The sequence below is a fragment of the Morone saxatilis genome, unplaced genomic scaffold (assembly GCF_004916995.1).
Source record: "Morone saxatilis isolate NCDOM2014 unplaced genomic scaffold, NCSU_SB_2.0 Contig14, whole genome shotgun sequence".
Classification (NCBI taxonomy): Eukaryota; Metazoa; Chordata; class Actinopteri; family Moronidae; genus Morone; species Morone saxatilis.
The window spans coordinates 10,598,148-10,609,869 of NW_023339696.1; positions in this window are offsets into that span (position 1 = coordinate 10,598,148).

Consider the following 11,722-nt stretch of genomic DNA (forward strand, 5'->3'; position numbering starts at 1 on the left):
ATGACAGCTATGCTATACTTTTCTGACCCTGCTTGATAATACATTTTGTATGTCTTGCCACACAGCTCTGGAGTTAAAGGAGGATGTAAGTGCCACGTCATGTCAAACAGGCTGCCAGTCTCTTGGATCACAGTTCTCACATTCCAAGTAAAAGGTCAACATCTTACCACAAAATATCATTATGTTACCGTAGTAATATTGTCAAAAAAGTTGTACTGTAGTGTCATGAAGATTTTCTGTACAGATTTACAGATGTAGAGTTACCACAAAAAAAGTTTTTACTTGACAAAAGCATCATTCAGCAGGTTTTTATTTATTTATTTTATTTTTATTTTTATTTTTTACCATACTGTACTGAGAGCTAAATCCCCGGTGGAGTTGTGTGTACAGTAGCTTTGTTTGTTGTGAGTAGAATGCATTGTCTTTGTGTTGGTCATTGTTGTTTTTTTAACCTTGTCTCCTTTACCACCTCATCCTCTCTGACATATCTAAAGCCTACTGACTGATTTTACTCAGATTTACTTTGGTGTGTATGTGTGTGTGTGTGTGTGTGTGTGTGCACAGATGTACCTAACATGTGCAGATTGGGTGCCATAATGTGACAGTCATATTCAACCAAATGTCTGAACGTCATACTCATAATCATAGTAGTAGCCAAATAAAGGGAAGCAATTAATCAGTTGTGTACTGATGGTGATACATTTTGAGTTCTAGTTAAATAAGATACAGTGGGTTATTTTTATAAGTTGAACTACGCTGACCAAGAAAAAAATCGGAAAACACAGCAGCACAGCAGCACTTAACATGCATGACCTGTGTGCTGATGCCCTAGAATAGATAACTATGTGCTGTCGGCACATAAACAGGTCTCTGCAGCATATTAATCCAATAATATAAAGTTGCATTTTGAATCCTGAAGAACTGCTACTATGACAGAAATGCAACAGTGTTTTATTTTGTTGTTCTCAAAGTGCGTGGGGTGTGTATGCATTAACTGCAAAATGTACATGCAAATAATAAATGGAATGTTTATGTGTTCACCCTGAACAAATATTTTTACAAGAAGCTTAAGTGCACAGGAAGTAACATAGATCTAAACTGAACTACAGTATAGATTTCGAGTAAGTAGACTGTAATGTGCCCAAACAACAGCAGATTTTGTTCAATGGAAATTTTTTCAAGGACTCTTGTATTCATTTGTTTTCTCCTTATGCCTCAAGCAAGCTGCTTAGGGTCAAACCACAAGAGTATGAAGAACAACGAGTACAATTTGAGCTGTGTAAAATTTAGTAATCATCAACTGGCCCATTGTGCTTTAAAACTTTTCTACACACCATTTATGAGAGCATTCCTGTTTGTGTTGTGGCTACTCATGCATATGTATGTGAGCAATGCAACTTTGCATACATACATACGTACATTTTTGCCTGCTTTGCCACTTTTCATTGTGTTGGGATGAGTGATCCAGCAGCCAATTGCTTTTCTGTGGTTCATGTAAACAACAACTGTAGAGGTGAGCAGAGGTCACCTATGGTCAGCAGAAAAATGAAACTGAGCAAGATGGGTTGTTGCATAACCTTGTAATGTCTCCTAGCAAACAGATTTTGGATCAGTGCAGATTTGGCTCAGTGTCTCATTCAGGCTGTTTTGCGCCAAATACTGTATACTCTGTGTATTCAAATGGTTCAATGGGCAGTACTAGAGAATGGCTATTAGTGGCTATAGCCAGCCCTAAGTCACACCTGAAAGCTCCATTCATTCTAAAGAAAGTGGCATTTACTGAAAGATAGATGCTGACACTGAATGTATTTGAATAGCAATGACTGATTTACATAAAATGATAATAGAATACAAACAATAATATATAATAATAAATAAACTAGCATAAAGTGTGCATTATGTTGTTTTCTTTAGGGAATATAGTCTATTCAACCATCAGCCATCAGACTCCACAATGCCACAGCACCCAGTACCTCCACTCTGGCCGCAGACAAAGATGGTTTAAAACTCCTACCTATATACAACGCACCAAGCCTTTGCACTATTTATATTTAATTTCCACTTTAGTAGTTTAGTAGTTTTTAGTTCTCCATAAGCACTCCATGTCCTACTTTGAACAATGCTATAGTGTATATGCTTTCATTTATCGTTTTTATATCTTGTAATATTAAGAATATTAGCAATATATTTATTTGTGATATTCTTTGTTTTTGCACTACTTTGCCCTATTGCTGCTGTGACAACCTGAATTTCTCCTAAGGGGGATAAATAAAGGAATATCTTATCTTATATCTTATCTTATCTTATCTTAATTGTCAGTCATTGTGCAATCATAGCATAGCAACTGTATCTAAGCACGGCAACCTTGTCAAGCTTTGGATTTCTCCACATGCTGAAGCAGTGTGCACGGGGCACTGCTGATTGTCCCCCCGGTGCCCCCAAGTTCAAAGAAAAGAATAAAATAAAATAAAATAAAAACCTGCAAGTGTCATCTTGGATTGCCCTATGGCCCAATGTGCAAGAAAATGTGATAAAGTCCCCTTGGGTACCCTCCCAGGGGAGAAAATGTGATGCAGTGCCATATAGTTTGCCCTCCAAGCTAGAAAACTTTACATAAAAAAAGCCCTGTTCACTATAGTAGCACCCCCACTGTGTAGTATGTAAAGCTTTATGGAAGCTGTTTAGAGTTAAGGGATAACGTCAGCAGCTCTCTCTCTCTTTATTGAATTTGAGAAAGTTTACACTCCAGCAACTCCAGCCAAGGTTACATAGTGTTACATTTGTCAAACCCACTGTTTAATCCACATCCTTTAAGCCTTTCCCTTATAAAGTTAAAGGTGAAACAATCACCAAAAATACTAATGAGTATACGCTAAGCAGCCAAAGTTAAGATGTTGAAATAACAGTCTGATTTTAAATTTTTCCTTATAATTTCATGTTAAAGTCCACATGAAATGGAAAACAGAGTTCTGTTTGCTTCTGCATAATATTTGTTTCACATAAAACGGTACATGGGGGGCCAGCAAATAAAAACTGTTTATCGCTAATATAAATCAACAATTACTGTTGCACTCAATGTTGAGACTGGCACTAAAGGCTATTGTTTGTTGTTCACATTTAACTAAAAGAAGAACAAAGAATTAAGGTAAATATCACATATGGAGGGGGCATTATTAGCAGCTACCGTTCAGTATATTTTACTGAGAAGAAGAAGAGGAGACGAATGCACGCCAGGAGGAGGAGGTGGAGGAGGATGGTGCTGTCTTAGTGTTTGTCTCTGGCTTTCAGTTATGTTATAAAGTTTATCAAAGCAGTGCTTAACTAAACAGATTAAATATGTAACAGTAGATTGAAATGTCTTCGTCTGCTGCATTGGCTGCGGTGGTCTGTGTGACTGACGGGAAAGAGGCGTCTGTGAGCGGACTGGCCAGCTGGTGAGGAGCCCCTCCAGGCTAGCTGGTTCTTCTGGAGCTTCTCAACGCCGGACAAGTTTGAGCACTTTCTCGATTCCCCATCAATTTTCATAAAACTGCCAATATTTCCAGTCTACACAGGTTATTTCTTAATTTAAATATTAAAAAATTGTAAAACACTGGCTAAAACCGTCCGCCTCGCAGTTTGCCCTTGACTAGTCAGAAGAGACGCAATGCATTATGAGCATTTCTTGCAAACACAAAATTTACATACCTTACAGTTGAAATGCACTACATAGACAATTTTACCTCATACTTAGTATGAATAGTATGTTAGTACGTGATTTTGAACACAGCTGATTTTTACAGCTCCAGCAGAAAGCCGTGTTGTTGCTAACCAGCTAACTAATGAATCTTTGGTGTCGCTTACAGTTGTAGAGTGACTGATGGGTAGATATTATTAATTGAAATTGGTTGGTTTACGCTTATGTAAGCACACAGTCCATTTTGTTCTATAAGAAGAAAAAAAAGATTGGATTTTAATATAAAAATACAAAGAAATAGATGGTTGATTGAACATGTTGCAAAAGAACTGGCATATCGTAAAAGAGAAGCAAATTAAGTTGCTACTACGTATTTTTAAGGACACATCCCGGCAAAAAAAAAAAAACACACAAAACTGCCACTCTGGAGCTTATACTGATCCTAATCAAGCAACCGGTGCAACCTAGGGCAACCCTGTGAAGGCTTCTTTACCAAGTTGGGACTTTAAAGAGGAATATTAGCTAGATTAATTTTTATCATCAGGGCAATCAAATCTGTACTGTGCAATTTAATTTAATATTACTATGCCATAAAGGAAGTAAAAGAAGACAGACCAGATTTAAGGCAAGACAGCCTTTTCTGTTGCCATGTGTTTATGTTTATTGATTTAATCAGCAGCAAGTGCAGCAGGCGCTTTACTAATCAGCTGTCTGTGTTAGGTAACTTTATTGTTTAAATGTGTGACTTGCAGGTTCCGGTTTGTGTAGCTGGTAATGCAGGCTTAGTAGAGGCAGCAGACTGATGGATTTGGATTTAAAAAGCAGCATGTGGTTGTGATTTATCAGAGAAACTTATCAACAGATGTGTGGTGATTCACTGGTGTGCATAGAGCAAGTTGCTGTGTCTGCTTTTATGCTCCCCTGCATGTGATTTAATTCCACTGATCCTGTGTTTGTGTTGGCAAATAGCATGAAAGCATGAATTTCTTTGGACTAACATTATTGATGGCGAGGATGCTCTCCGCTGTGTGTTGGCCTGCAGGGTTCTGTGTTCTTGGCAACCTCTGTGGTTGATGTTGTGGTTAATGACATCCTCATCTCACCAAATATCCAACCATGAGAGACACTGAAGAGAGATCATGTGTGCACCAGATAAGCTGGAGTTTGTGTGTTTCTGTGGATGCACGTGTATTTGTGTGTGATAGTCCATGTCAGAAGTTAACGCAGCTGCAAAATTTAATAATTTATATTTCATGCCATAATAGTTTTTTTTTATATTACCTTCTAAGGCATAGATAACTTTTAGAAATTTTACTAGACATGTTTTGAGTATGTTATTAAGAAATTAGTCTAAATTAGTATTTAATGTTAAATTGCCATTTGCCTAAATCTAGAGGCCTCATTATATTTGACTGATGTTTAGATTTACTGATAATGTGTTGAAAAGAACTGCGTGACATTTGTGTGCTCTCTGGAAGGCTGTACTTGCATTAAATCATTGAATAAATGATTAACAACAGTTAGTGCAAGCAAGTCATCCCATCTTCAAGGAGCATTGGAAATATATTAAAAACAGTACATTTATTGAATTTCACATTTATGTACTCAGATCTCCAAGGGACTTAGTGAGTTGTTGTTATTGCTGCAGAATACCCCACTTGCTGCTCCATCTCTTGCCAGCCCTCCAAACACCCAAGTCTCCCAGCTGCAGCTCCTGGAGCTGTCACTGGACGGTTTGCAGCTCAGGTTTTGTGGTTTCAGCCTCAGCTGTGCCGCATGCCCGTTGTTGTGTCGACAAACTATTAACCTTTAATGATGTACTGCTGAATAACAGAGGGCTACTTCCACATCTCTCCACCATAGGAACACACATATTGCCCCATCTGAAAGCTGTCATGGCCACTTCTGTCCCCCGAAGGCCTCTTGCCACTTCTGTGCGTCCTCCACACTGACTCATCCGTGAGCCACAGGCTTTCTCTGGCTGGGAGAGGATTTGGCAGCACCCGGATTTAAGACAGCTGTGCCATGTGAGACAAATGGAGCGGAATGTATCCCAAAAATCAGATGATAATACTGTGACACAGATGTGCCTCCTCTTGTTAATTTGTCTGAGCAGTTTTGTGTCAGAAGCCGTGCAGAGATAGTGACCAATTATTTCAAGGCTTGGTGAAAATACCTGATATCAAGGAATATTGTAGAAGTGGGGTTGGGTTGATGTTTTATTATTTTCTTTCTTTTAAATTTTAAGTACATTATCAAGAGGTCCTTGATAATTAAAATTAGATCGTTAAGTGCTTTTTGTGTCTTTGTTTCACCTGAAGGGCAACCAGTTTCCACAATCTCCACATTCATAAGCAGATCAGTTCTGAGGAATTGTAAGCAATTTAATACCACCCATTCCCCTTTAAAAACTTTTCTACACAAACACAAGCTTTCAATGACTTTTTAAGGACCATTTGAAACTTGAAATCAATTCATGTGTAAAATTTAATTTCCTTTTCAAATTTGTCCATCACAGCTTTCACAATGGAGAATAACTCAGTCTTTGTGCAAGAATTCTTTGATGTACTTTGGTCCAAGTATCCATCCATTTAAACTCGGACACAAAGTGTTTGCCACATTCAAAAACACAATACGAGAATACCAATGACAAAGAGCAGCAGATCACAATGCCTCAGGCGGGCTGACTTTGTGCCATTTTTCAAGGAGTTTAATTCACATTAACTACATTCCTATTTCAAAGCTGCCACATCTTTTAAAAGGCAAACAAGGGGAAACTTATTTAGACTCAGCCGTTGTAGTTTTGAATCACAACATCATTTTTGATCTGAATTTTCAATCTGAACTATAGAGAAACAACATACAGTAGCACCATCCTGTTTGATAAGTAAGTGAAGATGCTGTCTGAGAAATACATTCAAAGTTAAATTTCACCTTCAGCCAACCATGAGATGACAATCTGTGCCTTTATCAAGCCGTATCTTTAGTTTGCAGCTGCCTGACAGGCAAAGCCTAATTACACATATCCTAGTTTCACTTCACTGGAAATTGATTTCCGCATTTAGCTTTGGAATTTTAAAACTCATCTAGGACCTGCGCCTGTAACATTAATGATATTTCAATCCCGCATGAGCCAGAAGATGGCTTGAGATCCTTGGGCAGGGCTATAACTGACTTACTCAGAGTGTAAGGATCAAAAAAGCATGGTGGCAAACTGAACTGTTGCTTCTTAAAGAGTAGCTTAAAGGTTCCCTTTGGAGTTTTTCAACAGTGTTATGTTTTTATGTGTGGCATTGTTCTCAAGGCACACATTCAGGTGATGTGTCCAGCCAATGGTTTCACACTATTCCAGTGATCTACAGGTGATGTTAACACATCTGGGAAGAGGAAAACTGCAGGCTAGTTATTGTGGATATAATCAATACAGGTTCCAAACTTGCCAAAATCAGCCTTGCAATGGTTTTATGAGGAAGGAAAATAATTCAGATACACCAAGGATACACAATGCATTTTGATGATTGTAAACAGAGACCTTGAATACAGAAAAAACAAAACATAATATTATATTATTATGTATTATTCCGATAATGAAATTAAAGCTCATTTTCAGGTATAATAATTCTTATTCATTTTAATTATTGAATTATTTATTCTTATGCAAAATGTTCTGTGAAACCCAAAATATGTTGTACTAAGAAAAATAAATTAATATCTTTACACTTCATGTTGTTTTCTCTGTCACCTCTCTTCACCCCTTGCTATTTTCTTATTTTCTTATTGGTATCAGCCATGAGAAGCAGGTAATAATTGGTTATCAGTAAAAAAAATAATAATCATGCATCCCTAAGTCTTCTTGCTCTGCTCTTTCACCCCTACCCAGGTTTTACAAGTGTGCAAGCACATCTGTATGTTATGAATAGAAATTGTGGAGACTGTTGGCGGCATAAAATAACACCCACTGGCTCTGAACGGCACAGTGATATTGCATTCTTTTTGTCCTCTCAGCCTCTCCCTCACTCCATCCACTCCACTCCGCATCCACATCAGATATTCTTTTATAGCAGTCTCAGAGGGAAACGGGGAGGGAGGCTGCGCAGAGAGCTGACCCACACTGAATGCAGACATTCTCCACTCTACCCTGCTCTAATTCCTAATTTTACCCACAGTTGTACATGTACACACACGCAGCTCAAAGTGTTCACACACTCCTCCTTTTGCTGCATTTTTTATTCACCACAGAGCAAACCACATTTTCTTTGTCTGGTTAACCACTGCCTGTTTGAACTGTAGGAACCAATGATGTGAATACTGTGTGGCTGAGGCTGGATGACACATACAGTGAAGCTGTTTTTACATTTCTATCCCAACTTAAAATGAGTGAATGATATTGTACACATAGACCCCCATCAGGCTTTGACCACCTGCCTGATTATCACCTGCAAATGTAATGCCCTCCTTGACATTCTTTCTTATTAATTGAGCGCATATGTCTGAGTAGATATGCCTCCAAATTGGTGCAGGAAACTTCTTTGTTTGCCCTCTTGGCTTTCCTTCTTGCTTCCTCTCTGCTGGCTGTGCTCAGCTGTATGTCAGCCTGCCTGCTAAAAGGTCTCCACACGCCCCTAATTGAAGTCTTTTGATACTAAAAACACACATACACTGCTGAGGGGTCTGCTGATTTACTTATTAGTGTGAAGTGGATTTTCATATTTTATTGCTAACTGATAGAGTGTCCTTTTCATGTCTATTTAATGACACAGTGATGGCGGCTGTTGCAATGATCCTGAAAAAAAAAACAGACTAGTGAATGGACTGAAATAACAAGGTCAGAAAAAAACAGGGCATTAGGCCATTTAAGGTCTATGTTTTCAATGCCTTACAGCAAGAGACACAGTGATTATTGAGGTGAGTTTGTGTATGGCAGCTCATATTGCTCTCCCTGCATCGCTGGGATACAGTTTGTTGAATGAGATTAGATGTGTCATATTATGGGATCAACGGGATCATCTAACTGCCAAGACATTTTGTTTAGAAGACTTATTGCCAATAGAGATTATTATTATTATTCTCATGCGCCATACAAAGTGTTATCTAAAAATAAGACAGAATAAGGAAGATTACTGTTTCCCTCTTTATACAGATTTTGATAATAATAGTGGAAACATTGTATTTTAAATTTAGTGAACTGTGTATCCGTCACATTGTGGTTGACACCTGATCTGATAAGGTCTATATCTGTGCAGATAATCAATCCGGCCAATCAAAATTGGTGCATCCCTGCACTACTAACACACTACTAACAGGAAAGTGCTTCAAAAACTTTGAAACAAAGTGATTTGTACACTTGTACCTTTTTAATTTATTTTTTAATAAACCAGTGCTTTTTCAAAGCAGTTGCTCTTTGTGTGTATTAATGATTCAACAGGAGAATTTCATGCTTATCCAGTCATTGGAAATGCTCTGTCAGTCACCTGATGCAAAACACTTGCAGGATGTCTCCTTCATACTTCAGTAAAATTTTAGAAAACGTGGCTTGGAAAGATGGAGATTTCTCTTTACCTGCGTATGCCATAAAAGCATCTGCATGTCATAGGATTATCTTTATTCTGTATAATACTGTTTCTTTTCTTTAGTATTCATGTGGATGATCTTGCTTTGGTCTTTTTGGTTAAAATTAAACACCACCAGCAATAGGGCTTCTTTTCAATTCTAAAAAGAACCCAGAGACTTGTGAGGTTGGATAACTTTTTTGGAAACTCCCTGCCACTGTGGCTGTCTGTAACAGATTATCCGTTTTCTCTCTGAGCTCTTACTTTTTCCTCAATGTTTGTTATTCCTCTATTCCTGGCTGGGTGCAGTGGGGTGTATCTTGCAGTTTGACGTGTGAACTTAAAGGGAGACGTCTTCTGCAACCGAGCTCGGTGTGTTTGTGTTTGTGTGTGTGTGTGTGAAGTGAAATCTGTGACTTAACACTGAGTCACTGTGTTTGTGTGTATTCAGTGTGTGTACGTGCATACATGTGTATTTGATGTTCCTGCTCTCTCTATGAGGACGGCTGGGTATCATTGTCTTTCGGCTGCTGCTGGAAAGTCTTCTGTGGCTCCCCGTCCTCCGTGGGCTGACAGAAAGGACTGCTGTATGACAAGCCATTGATGTCTGGATGATCTAAGAGGACACTATCTGCTCTCTCCCTCTCTCTCACTCTGTGCGAAAGAAAGAATAAGTGAGTTTGAAAGAAGAGTTATGGCTGATTGTCTTTTTAGGAGAAACTGAGATCTGTGCCATGGATTCTATTGTATCTGAAAATGTGTCTTCATCTGTGTCCCCACATAAAAGTCTCATTTAAATCCTAACATTACTACTCGCTATGAGAGAAAAGAGAGGGAGGAGGAATAGATGACCACAATGATACTTCAGCAACTGCTGCTACGAGGGACACGCTTGCATGCAGCAGACAAATTTGGTTATTACTCCCACTCAGGTAAACAGATACAGATACATACCAACACAAATGAACAGGTGTGCAAAGACCTAAAAAAATAAAACTCAAACTGCCTGAAGTAGAACTAAGTAGTTTAACCTTTCATTTAAAAGTTTTTCTCAGAACTAAAAGTGTAACTGGTGAAAACTGCAGTGAAACAGTATTTTTAGATTTGATACGATTGCAGTAGACAAGCCCATGTAGACCACATTAGCATGACACTGAACCCTACAGCAGTCGTATTTAAACTGGAGTCCGGAGACCAAACAGGGTTGGGGTTTGTATGAGGTCCCCAACAAACAGAGGAATAAAATGTATCAACTTTTGTCACAATAAAGAATGAAATAGAGTTGTCAGTTTTTATTGATTGTAATATATTATGAAACATTATAATCTTGAAACCTAAAAAGAAAAAAATTACTCAGGATAACTAAAGAGAAAATTCTGTCAAACTGCCGTCTAATGTTCATCTGTGAATCCTTGACATGAAATGGTTTGGGAACCCCTGACCTACAGTATGGACAATAAAGTGTTGGCACTGGGATGTGAAATGTTCTTGGTATGGTCATGGTTGAGTTTTACATGATGGTTTACTTTTGTCTTCATTTAAAGATCTACTGTATTTAGCGGGATCAATTGGCAGAAATGGAATACAATATGTGGAGCTATCTTTTCATTAGTGTATGAAAAAGTTGCTAACCGGTTAATTAGTTGACTTTTGCCTGAGGCACATTTTCCAGTTTGACTGAGAAAGTTTGCCATGAAAGATGTAAAACTTCAGCCAAAATTCATAATGGCTTTTGTTAATTTGTTGTTATTGTATCTATCTGAAGGATAGGGATAGTGACACTGAAACTGTGCAATAGGCCTTTTCCACAGCAGACACTTTGACGTGTCATAGTAAGATCAGCTCAGCTGTTACTACAGTAATGACATTAACAATAGCTCTGTTGCGTTCAAGAGTCCCAGTAAGCCATGGCAGAGACAGTCAGCCCACATACACAACACCAGGACCCTCAAACTGAAGCAGCTACTTGAAATTAGTAAATTATATATTGTAATCATGTTACATGTTTTTTTACTATTTTAACTGCCTGCCAACAACTAAGTTAAACTGCTTCATAAAAGGAACCCGAGATGCCTCTTCATCTTAGCTGTTGTTATTTGTTTTTGTGTCAGCAATTATCTAAAGCAATGAAGTGATTAAATCGGGCAGTGTTTCGTTAATTTGCTAAATTAACAATGTAAACAGAGCCAAGCAGGAATATTTGGCATCACTTCAGTTTATTCAGCACTGTGAGAGTAGCACTGATACAGAGACTGTCATAATCTGCTGCAGGTCACTGTGACGTGAAATGTAATGATAAGATGACTTGAAAAATTAGACACCTCTATTCCATTAGCCAGGAAGAGAGTGGTTTCTAAGACAAATTGTTCAAATTAGTTATCAATTAGTACTGAGAAAGCATGACAAAAAAAATTGTATTTCTATTGAATATTGAAGATGTTGTGAGCTTGAATAACTAGGTCCTAGTCTAGACGTCACCTCCTATGTTATAAAATAA